We start from the raw sequence: 11,343 nt of genomic DNA, 5'->3' as shown, positions 1-11,343 counted from the left end.
GTCATCTGGGGTGATGAGCAAACCACCAATCCTGGCTCTACACGTCTCACTCGGAGCTCCTAGGCTTATATAAGGGGCTGGGTTTCTTAGCTTGGGGTCTCCCTCTCAGAAGCTGATCATTTATCTCTCAAGATGCATTAAAGCTTTACTGCAGAAGGATCCGAGTGTCCTGCGTCATTCTTGCTGGCTAAGATGATGGAGCTTCACAGACCCTAAAAATAAGGACTTATACAGGTTTCTGAGTTTTGTCATGATCCCCATGGCATAAACAGCGCCCCCTTCCAGCATGAAGCAGTTTGGAATGAGTGACGTCCTAATTCCCATCTTGTTTATAAATCTTTGTTTTCATTTAAATGGGATTGTTTATAATTGGTTAATGATCACAATCAATCTCTTTTTTAATGGTAAAAAGGGGAATTATGGTATGGGTATTGTTTTTCATTTATTGATACAAATTCAAGGTCAATTTTGTGATGTGTATATTTCTCCTCTTGATTAAGTATTGTGCTTATACTGATCTTTTAAAACATAATACATAATTGAATACAGATTATAGATAGTTACTTATAATAGTCAGAATTTATAGTTAGGTAAGTTAGGTTTTCTAGATATACAGAAATATATTTGACATAGACAGTCTTCAAACCTTTTAAAGACCTTCAGAAAATGGCATTTAAAATGGTTTAGGGTTTTACTTGACAATGAGAAATGTCTGCTCCTGGCAGCACCAATTATGTCTGAGAGGAAGATGGGCATCGAAGAAACTCGTTATGGAGCTTGCTTTCAACATGGCAAGATTAGCCATTTGGGCAAGAAACTGCTCTTGCCTAGACTGACTGTTGCTGTATAAACTGGACATGCAGGACCCACAGGAAAGTGATTGCTGAACTCAGTCTTACAGGGTTCCTGCTTCATGAAAGAGTCTAAGAGACTTTCTACAGGACAAAGAAAAATGACTGACAGACTGCCAGTGCAGATGGACAGTTTGAAATTTCCTGCTTTGCTGAGAAGTGTTCCAGACACATTGTGGCCTATGGGCTGAAGACGGATGCCCCAACGTTACAGAGGAACTTCGGGTGACTGTCCAGGCAGTAAGATGTCTCTGTCAATCCTAGTGTTTATATATTATCCTTCTGTGGTCTTTGATGGAGTTGAAGACAGATAGTTATAATTATAGTTTTCCTTAGTTATGATAAGAGATAAGCTACATATAGAACTTTGGACTCACAAGAATGAGATAGATGATATTTTCTTTAAATCTTGCTAAAATATTGTAACTATGTTCTTACTTGATAACTGTTCTGTTATATACAATTTGACTATGTTAAAGTTAAGACCTTTCTTTTTGTTTAAACAGAAAAGAGGAGATGTTGGGGAAGTCCTGTGTATATGTCAATAAATTACTGCTGGCCAATAGGAATCTAGATAGATGGGGCTAGGAGTCCAGGAGCATTCTGGGAAGGAGAAACACAAGAGAGTCGAGATGTAACGCCATTGGGGTAGGAAGCCTGGAAACCTCTCCGGTAAGAGACATACTTAGATTAACAATTATGGGATAATTACTTAAGTCAGAGCTAGCCAGTAAGAAACAAGCAAGGCCAACAGCTTCATAATTAATATAGCCTCCTGTGTGTTTATTTGGGACTGATGCGGATCTAGAACCAGGCGGGCGGGAAGGCTTTTCTCTCAAGGAAAAAGCTTCTCTTAACAAAACATGAATACAATCTGAACAGCAATAACTAGCTGAAGATTATAAAGTGTAATCCAGCAGTCTTCCAGTGCTTAAGCATGTTTTGGCCCTAGCTAATTGCACACAGTTTAATACTTTGGGGTAAATACAATTGAAACTATGCCTACTCTGTGATCTCAGTCATGTGGGGCTCTCTCAGCATGTGGAAAATGGACCTAAGTAGTGGTCATTAAAAGAAGCAAGGCCATATTTATCACTATGAGTAACTATGATTCTTTCTTGTCTGTCACTAAGAATTAGACTCTATTACTTACATATTGCATATGTGTATACATGCTTGCATGTGTGTATATATGCATGTGTATGCACATGGAGGATTGAGAACAATGTCAGGAATCATCCTCCCTCACTAGCCCACATCATTCAGTGAGGCAGGGTATTTCAGTCAAAGCCAGAGCTCCCTAATATGGCTGATTTTGTTAGCTAGCTTCTTCTGGAGATTGCCTCCCTCCACCTTCCAAAGCTGGAATCACAGGTGGGCTGCATGCCCACTCAACAGTTGTGTGGGTTCTAGGGATCAGAACTCCAGCTCTCATGTTTACCCAGAAAGTACTTAACAACTAACCACTCTCCCCATTCCTAAAAATATCATTTTAAGCAGACAGGATGAGATGAATATGTACTGGACCTTATTGCTGGGAGAAGCTCCCATCACAAGAAACTAAAGATGAGACTTGAAACCCTGCAATCTCAGAGTGAATGGCAAGGCATCTTCAGGAAGCTCTCACAGCACCAGGCCTCAAAAGGCTGATTGGGAATAAGGTGGACAACCAGACTGTCGGTGATGGGTGATGGGGGGGCTTGTTGTGACCAGAATGGGAAATGTGTCTCTGCTCCAGGCTGGTGGCACTATTTGGCGAAGCCATGGACCCTTCAGTGGTAGGAGGAAGAGCTAGAGAGATGGAACACTGAAGGCAGGCCTTGGAAGGTGATGGCTCCGCCCTGCTTCCATTTCAATTCAAGCTGTCCTCTTCTTGATCAGCTACTATAACATAACCAACTGCTTTGATGTGACCAGCTGCCTCCTGCTCCTGCCTCTGAGATTGTAGGCTGTTCCTATTATTGTGCTTTCCTCACCATGGTAGACTATCCTAGGAACCATGAGCCCAAATAAGTCTTTTCTCCCTTAAGTCACTTGTATTAAATATATGGTCACAGTAAAGGTAACCAGTGGAGAGGCACTGACTAGAAGTTAGCTACCATCTCACCCCTAGACACATGCAGACCACAGGGAGGTACCACCAAGCAGTGACTCCATGGCCTTGGACACTCTAAATGCTTGTTTTGCTGGCTACCCACAGTTTGTGGGAACCTGACCACCCTTATGGCAATCTGTCAGTCACCAAGCCTGGAGGCACCACCATGACTCTGAATGCAAGGTCATCTTGTACACCAAAGACTCACCAGCCAGGTCCCGAGAAGCGTGGCTGGATGATTAGGTCATCCCTTTTCCTGCTGGCACTGTAGCCTGCTTACCTTCCACAGATGCCTATTGCCCACCATGAACTTGTTGAGAGCTGCCAAGGGGATGTCTGCTTCTCAGTGGGTACCGCTGAGGTAGAGGTGTGATCTTGTAATAATCAACTGAAATGGAGAAGAATGGCAAATGGACCCTGGTGGGGTCAAGCAGCAGCATCTGCCAGGGAGCAAAGTCACAGCTCTCTAGTGCTGCTGCTGCTACTGTGGCTACCCTCAGTGAGAATGCTACTGTTAGCCCTGCATTACCATCAACAGTGTTGCTATTGTTATTACCATCCAAGACATCATCTCCATTACCACTGGTGCAAAATGACCACTCTAGCCACCACTATCATGGCCACCATTACCTCTACCATTGGTGCGCTTTTATTTTCCTATCACCACAGGTGCAGCTGCTAACTTCTTTTGTCATCCAGGCAGTTTGAAGGCATTTACAGCCTAGATCCATTTCAGATCTGGAGTGAATCATCATAACTTGCATGGTTTTCTCTCCATCATCCCAAGAACTCTCTCTTAAACTTTGAGACTCTGTACCTTTCCCTGAAGATCGTGCGTGCGTGTGCGAGTGTGTGCTTGTGTGTGTGCCTGCACCCTACTCCTTGAGTGGAGGGATCATACCGAGAGCGGGTGAAGGAGTCTGCCAGGTTCCAGTTGAGACTCACTGTGCATTATTCTTACACCAGGGTTGTTCTCCTTTGAAGGAGGAAGAAACAGACACGGAGCATGAAGTCATGTGTACGAGATCACAGAGCTGGTGAATAGTGAGGCCCTGATGCAGACCTTTCTACCAGAGTCCCTAGTGTCAGCTTAGCTGCCAGGGCTTGAAAGGGTTAAAGAGGAGGTGTGGATTGCTGAGTAATCTAGGCTGATTCTTTTTGCTACACCTGTCTCCAGGCACTGCAGTCATAGGTGACAAACTCCTCCAGCAGGAATGGACCTTGAAATGGCCAGGGACATGGGACCCTGGACTCTGGAAAGCAGGGCCCTGAAGAGGGAGGGGCAAATGGCAGCAGGGAAGAATGAGAAGCAAAGGCAAACAGGAAGGTGGTGCAGGTCCTGAAGGCCACCACCCTAGATGGGCCTGGTGCCACTGAGGCCCCCTAGTGTATGCTATTTTGGGAGCTGGCTGCATGGTGAGTGAGTGCCAGTGGGATTAGATAGGGTCAAGGCCAGCTTCCAGCCTGGTGCCTCTGAGGCAAATCTGTTGCTGGGGGCCCCAGGCACCAGGCCAGAGAAGTGATTCCAAGCTATCCCTCCCCACCCACACAGAGCTCTCAAGGCCCTGGATAACAAAGGGAAGCATCCAGAGAAGGGGGAACTGTTCTTCCTTCCCCTCCAACCCCAACCATGCTCACATATAGAAGCAGATCTGATGACCTTAGCAAAGCTGTCCCGGCCTGAAGGATCTTGCAAGCACAGACTTTCTGGGGCCTGTGCTCTGGCGGCAAACTGGGCTTCCTGGGCTGGGAGGGGTGAGCTTCCTTCCCCTTTGGGTGGCCTTGGTCAATCTTTGGGGACCACAGCAAGTACATCGAGATAGACTTGAACAAAGGAGTTTCAAGGTAGCTGATTTCTAGTAAGGAAGTCTCTAGGCGGCCTGTGTGTTCCACTCCTGCCTTGTGATAGGAAAGAGAAGCTGCCACTGAGTGGCATGGCTGTATTCTACTTACTCCCTACCCCATCCCTTTCTGAGCTACAGAAACAATAAAAGTCAGTAAAATGCTGAGGTTTTTTTAAACCATGTACATTTTGTATTTCGCTCAACCGTTTTTTTTCGGGGCCTGATAGCATGGATCTGTGTAACATAAGTAGGCTATTCCCTGGTATTTGAAAGGATGAAAGGCAGGCCGAGCTTGACCCTGCCCTGGACCACCTGCATCTAATGACATTATACTCCAGCATCTTAAAGGCAGGCAAAATAGAGAAAGGACAGAGTTTGGAGCCATCAAGAACTGGGGTCCAACCCTAGTCCTGTAAGATGCAGGTGATGTGGCACTCTCAAGCCACCTTCCTAAGCCTGATTTATCTCATGTCCTGGAGGGAAATGATGCTGCCACTGGAGGCTTTGTGCATCTTGCATAGATGCTTAAGGATAGTATCAAATGATGCTCAGAAAATGTTGGGATGCTCTCAAGATGGACACCCTCTGGTCTGCTTAAGTTTCCTTCATCTGTCTTTTTAAAGTTTCCTTTATCTAGGAAAAAAAGACAGCCACTCAGGAATGTTTCACTACCCATCTTCTTGATTTTACTATACAGTGTTCCACTTCGGTTATGTTCCAGTGCTAGAGTAATAGATGAGCAATTTCCAAGCTCCACTTTTCTTTGTATCAAGATAGTGATACAGAGCATAGAATTCTGGCGTAAAGGATGAACAAAGTTTAAAAGTTGACTCTTGAGTAGTCATTAAGGGCTGGAAATATAGGTCAGTTATAAAGCCACATGTGTAAGGTTCTAAGTTCAATTCCCAATAATGAAAACAAAACAAAAAAGTAGATGAAGAAGAGCATGTACACAAATAAGAAAAAACTGTAAAGGGGGTGGAGAGCTGACTCAGCAGTTAAGAGCATTGGCTGTTCTGTCATGAGTTCAGACCCCAGCGTCCATATTAGGGAGCTCACAAACACCTGTAGCTCTAACTCCAAGGGATCTGATGCCCTTTTCTGGCCTCCTCAGGAGCTGCACTCATGTGTGAGTACACATATGTGCTCGTGCACACACACACCAACAAATCTTGGGAAAAAAACACTGTTCAAAGTAGTTGTCCTTAATCTAATTAGAACTAACTGGATATGGGCATTAAATTTTAAATCCATTAAAATAATATACATGTTGGCATTTAGTTCCTCTGTCATACTGTATTTCAGATGCTGAGCCTTCAAAGATATAGAAGCATCTACATTTACAGCACAAAAAAGTCCCAGCAGAGAGTCCCTATTTAGACAATAAGGAAGGGATTTGGAAGCATTTCAAACCTTACTTTCCTCAGTGATATTTCACCATTTTGTTTTCCATTGCAAAGAATGCAATGTCAATAATAAAGAAAAATTACTAGAATCATATTTCTTTCCATGTACTAATACTGTGCCTTAGTTACATTTACATTTATGTTTGCTAATGTAATAGTTATTGTGTCTTTTAGAACAGTCAACACGTGACCACAGAATGAGGTGCTAACCTATAACATTGGAGGCTAATACTCTCAAAGTAGTTTTTACATCCTCACAAAGGCCCTTTGTTCTGTACAGATTCAAACCATCTTACGCCAAGGACCTCTGGCTCCCTCAGATCAGGCCAAAGTCCTGCACTGCTCCCCAAGGGGCCACTTAGCATGCATGCCTTCTGTTTGCTTTCCTTCAAAACTCTCAGAATATTAAAGAGATGTTTTCCTAGTCTTCCCTCTAAGGCCTTAAGTTCCACCCTTAAATGACAGGAGGAAGAGAAAAGCAAACTGGCAGGAGAAAGAAATAGTAATGTAAAAACTACCAAAATGCCGGGACAGCTGCTAACTTCATCAGCCAATGAATCAGACTTGTGGGAGATCCTTGAGCATGGTCTGTGGCAGCATGGGGTACATGGTGCGGGGAGCATGAGGCAGCTGGTCATGTTCCATCCACAGTCGGGAATCAGAGAAAGGTAAATGCTGATGTTCAGGTAACTTCCTCCATTTTACTCAGTAAGGAACCCCAGGTCATGGCATGATGCCACTCACAATTAGTGTCTTAGTTAGTGTCCTATTGCTGTGAAGAAACACTATGACCATGGCAACTCTTACCAAGCAAAACATTTAATTGGGGATGACTTACAGGTCCAAAGGTTTACTCCATTATCATCATGGAGGGAAGCATGGTAGAGGTGCTAGAGAAGTTGCCAAGAGCTCTGCATCTGATTCAGCAGGCAGCAGGAAAAGCAAGTGAGCCACTGGGCCTGGCTTGAGCATCTGAAACCTCAAATCTCACAGTGACATACTTCCTCCAATAAAGTCACACATACTCCAACAAGGCCCTGGGTTCCAATAATTTCAAATAACACCACTCCTGATCAGGCTATGGGAGCCATTTTTATTCAAACTGTCACAGTCAGCCTGGGTCTTCCCTTACTTAAGCCAATCTAGGAACACCTATAACCCTAGCACTCAAGATATGGAAGCAGGAAGAATCTGAGTCCATGATTAGGGTGAGATATACAGTGAGAAGCTGTTTATAAAGAATCCTACTTTTTTTCTTTTTGTCTGTATGTATCTGGCTTTATTTTTCTTAACAAAGTCTAGTTCAATCCATTCCCTGTGGATATTAAGATTTCTTAATGGCTGAATGAAGTCTCATTGTTAATATTTCTTTTTTTATTTATTTTTCAGTTTAAATTTAGATAAGAAGCAAGGTTGCTTCACAAGTCAGGTCCAGATCCCTCTCCCTTTCTCTCCCCTCCTTCCGTGCCCTCCCCCCGAACCCCCCATTATCCCCTCATTTCCCCAGGGAGGGTGAGGCCCTCCATGGGGTGTCCATAGTCTGTCATTTCATACAGGGCAGGGCCTAGACCCTCCCCCAAGAGTTCAGGGTGAGAGTGCACTTGTTGGATGGGAGTCCAAAGTCCGTGTGTATACTCGGAATGAGTACTGATCTGCTGCCCAAGGCTCAATAGATTACCTAGGCCTCCTCACTGACACCCACCTTCAGGGGGGTCTTGATCAGTCCCATGCTGGATTCCCAGGCTGATGCCTGGGATTCAAGAGTTAACCTTTGTCAGGTTAGCTGTTTCTGGGGGTTAAACCAGCCCAGTCTTAATCCCTTTGGTTATCAATCCTCCCTCTCTGTTACTGGCTTTCTTGAGTTCAGCTCAGTACTTAACCAAGGGAGTCTGCCTCTTCTTCCATCAGCCACTGAATGAAGTTTCTGTTTCCCAGACTCTCTGGCCATGGGATTGTAGGCTGGCACTCCCCAGATCTATGTCTAAAATCCATATATGAGAGAGTACATGCCATGTTTCTCTTTTTGTGACTGGATTACCTCACTCAGGATGGTTTCTTCTAGTGTCATCCATTTGCCTGCAAATTTCAGGATTCCATTGTTTTTTTTTCTGCTGAATAGTACTCCATTGTGTAAATGTACCACATTTTCTCTATCCACTCTTTGGTTGAGGGACATCTAGGTTGCTTCCAAGTTCTGGCTATTACAAATAATGCTGCTATGAACATAGTGGAACAGACATCTTTGTTGTATGAATGGGCATCTTTTGGATATATGCCTAAGAGTGGATCATTGTTAATATTTCAATCTTCGTCGTGCTCAGCTGCTGATGGACATCTAGGTTGACTAGCTGTTTCTTTTATTAGTGTGAATACTGCAGCATTGGCATGGATGTGAAAGTATCTCTCCGATATGTTGATTTAATAGTTAGGTCATGTGATAGCTACGATTTTTAGTAAAGTCTGTATTAATTACATAGGGACTGGACAAAGTAAAATCCCCACCAGCAGTTTACGAGTTCTTTCGCCACATCCTCACCAGAATTTAACAAATCCTATTTTTATGTGCATAATTCTTTACTCATATTACAAAATAACTCATCTTATTTTGAATTCTGTTGCTTGGTAATCCTAATGAAAATCAGAATCACTGAAAAAAACTGTTTTAATTTATTCCTGAAGCTATGCTTAAGGAATAACCTTTCCAGTCAGGTACTCTGATGTATGTCATTTCCTATAAGGAGTGGGGTATCATGGAATGGAAGAGAAGCTAGGAGGTTTCGGGCCATACTTTTTAAAAAAGTAGTAGGGTTTCTATTGCTGAGACAAAAACACCATGACCACAAAGCAAGTTGGGGGACAAAACGGTTTAGTTGTCTAACACTTCCAAGTTGATATTCATCACTGAAGGAAGTCAGGACAGTAACTCAAGTAGGGCAGGATCCTGGAGGCAGGAACTGATGCAGAGGCCATGGAGGAGTGCTGCTTACTGACTTGCCTCCCCTGGCTTACTCAGCCTGCTTTCTTATAGCATCCAGGACCACCAGCTCAGGGATAGCACCAGCTACAATGGATTGGGCCCTCCCCAATTGATCAATAAATGAGAAAATGCCGTACAGCTGGGTCTCATGGAGGCATTTCCTCAGCTGAGGCTCCTTCCTCTGATGACTCTAGATTGTGTCAAGATGACACACAAAATCAGCCAATACAAAGGTTTTCAGGGCTTAAGCCAATGTATTCTTCTGTTAATGTCAACAAATTAAAATGATTAAGATGGTGACAGTGTTAAGACAAGTCACTTATCTTAGATCAGGGCATTGGACATTGGATGTAGTTCTTAGAAGGATGGAGTTGGCCCTCAACTTTCTCCATTATTTCAAGGCTGGCTTCAGATCCTTTGCTCAAGAGCAAGGTAAGTAATTTATCACTCTCTGTGAAGATTTACATCAACATGGTCAAGGTTTAGCAAACAGTGCATGCTACTAGACTTGGCAAGAGACACAGATCTCAGTTTTGGATCATGTGTCAGACCTCATCTTTTGTGTTCATTAGATGCAGAGGGACCTAGTGCAAGTTACTTTCCTTTTCTGCCTCAGTTTCCTTTTCTCTGAAGTGGAGAAATTAAATGGCACATGTACTTGTCACAGGTGCTTGTGGGTAGACCATAGAGTAGAGGCATCCAGAGAGAGGGTTGAACCCAACCAGTGACCAATCACTGATATAACTAGAATAAGGTAGGACAGATCTTTGTGGCATAACCATGAACTTCAAATTGCACACAGGGGAGTCTAAATACGGTGACCATTTATTGGAACATTAAAATTGACAAGTGCCAGAAGTACACAACTGCAAATAATAAAGTAGAAAATTTTAATTCATGTATGTATTTGGAAGTTGTGATCCTGTGGATAATATGGTGACATGATATAAGTGAAGAGGAGGCTTCTTGGAAGACACTTATGTCTAGGGAACACAGGAGACACATGGATTGTAGGTTGCATTCTCATACACCCATACACCCATATACATATATATACATATATATATGCAGCCCTGTACATACACACTCTTTTACATATAGCCTGCACATGTGGCCTATATGAACATGCATATACATTATACACATTCATGCAGCTATATACACATAGCATAAACTCACTAAGGGTTCACTCAGTACTTAGCCAATGTTTGTGCCAGGTCCATGAGTGCATCTAAGTTTAGAGAGACATGCATACATATGGTATAGTTGATCTTAAAAATACATTTGCACATACCTCTGTGGAAAAGCCTAAATTATCAATGTTAAGGCCTATTGAAGTTAGCTATTTTGCAATATTAATTTACCTGGACTCCTGTGAGACTTTAAGAAAGTTCTATAGCTGGAGTCTAAAAGGCCTGTTTTACAAGAATGCTTTACAAAAGAAGCCACATATATTTTAGGAATTCCAGAAATGACATGAAAGTGAGTATAGGATTGTGCATGTCTACAACCAACCCTCTCCCATATCTATTCCATCATAACTACATCATATATTCTGGTTTAAATTGGTGTGTGTTTAAGAGCAAGAGAAAGAAGAAATAGTGAGACAGAGAGCCAGACATAGAAGTTTCAAACTTATACAATATTGGATTTTTCCCTCCTTAAATATATTTGGGCAAAACAAAGAAAAAGGCACACACACACACACACACACACACACACACACACACACACAATGTAATCAGCTGCTTTAATACAATCAGTTGCTTTAATAAACATATCATGGCATGATATACAGGCTGTTTTCTTTTTTAGCCTTGATTTATCTGTCACTTTCTCTCCAAATTTGATTTATTGGTCAATTTCTTTGCAAGATTTGATTTATTGGTCAATTTCTCTTCAAGATTTGATTAAAACACATTACATAAGTCTTTTTAGATCTACTCCTAAATACCACATGTATTTCTAAGTATAGATGTTTAAAGTCTATATCCGTAGATGGTCTTGATTGATGCCTGGCTTTTTATTAGATTTTTAAAAATATATTTCAGGCAGTCATTTATTCTGTAATCAGAATCAACATAAACAAACTATAAAATGCAATTGAGCTATGAATTACTCAGATCTCAGGTTCAAAGAGAAAAGAAGCTTAAGTCTAATGAGGTAGAAC

This window comes from Mesocricetus auratus, unplaced genomic scaffold (assembly GCF_017639785.1).
Source record: "Mesocricetus auratus isolate SY011 unplaced genomic scaffold, BCM_Maur_2.0 Super-Scaffold_6723, whole genome shotgun sequence".
Classification (NCBI taxonomy): domain Eukaryota; kingdom Metazoa; phylum Chordata; class Mammalia; order Rodentia; family Cricetidae; genus Mesocricetus; species Mesocricetus auratus.
Note: the sequence above shows the minus strand (reverse complement) of the source record.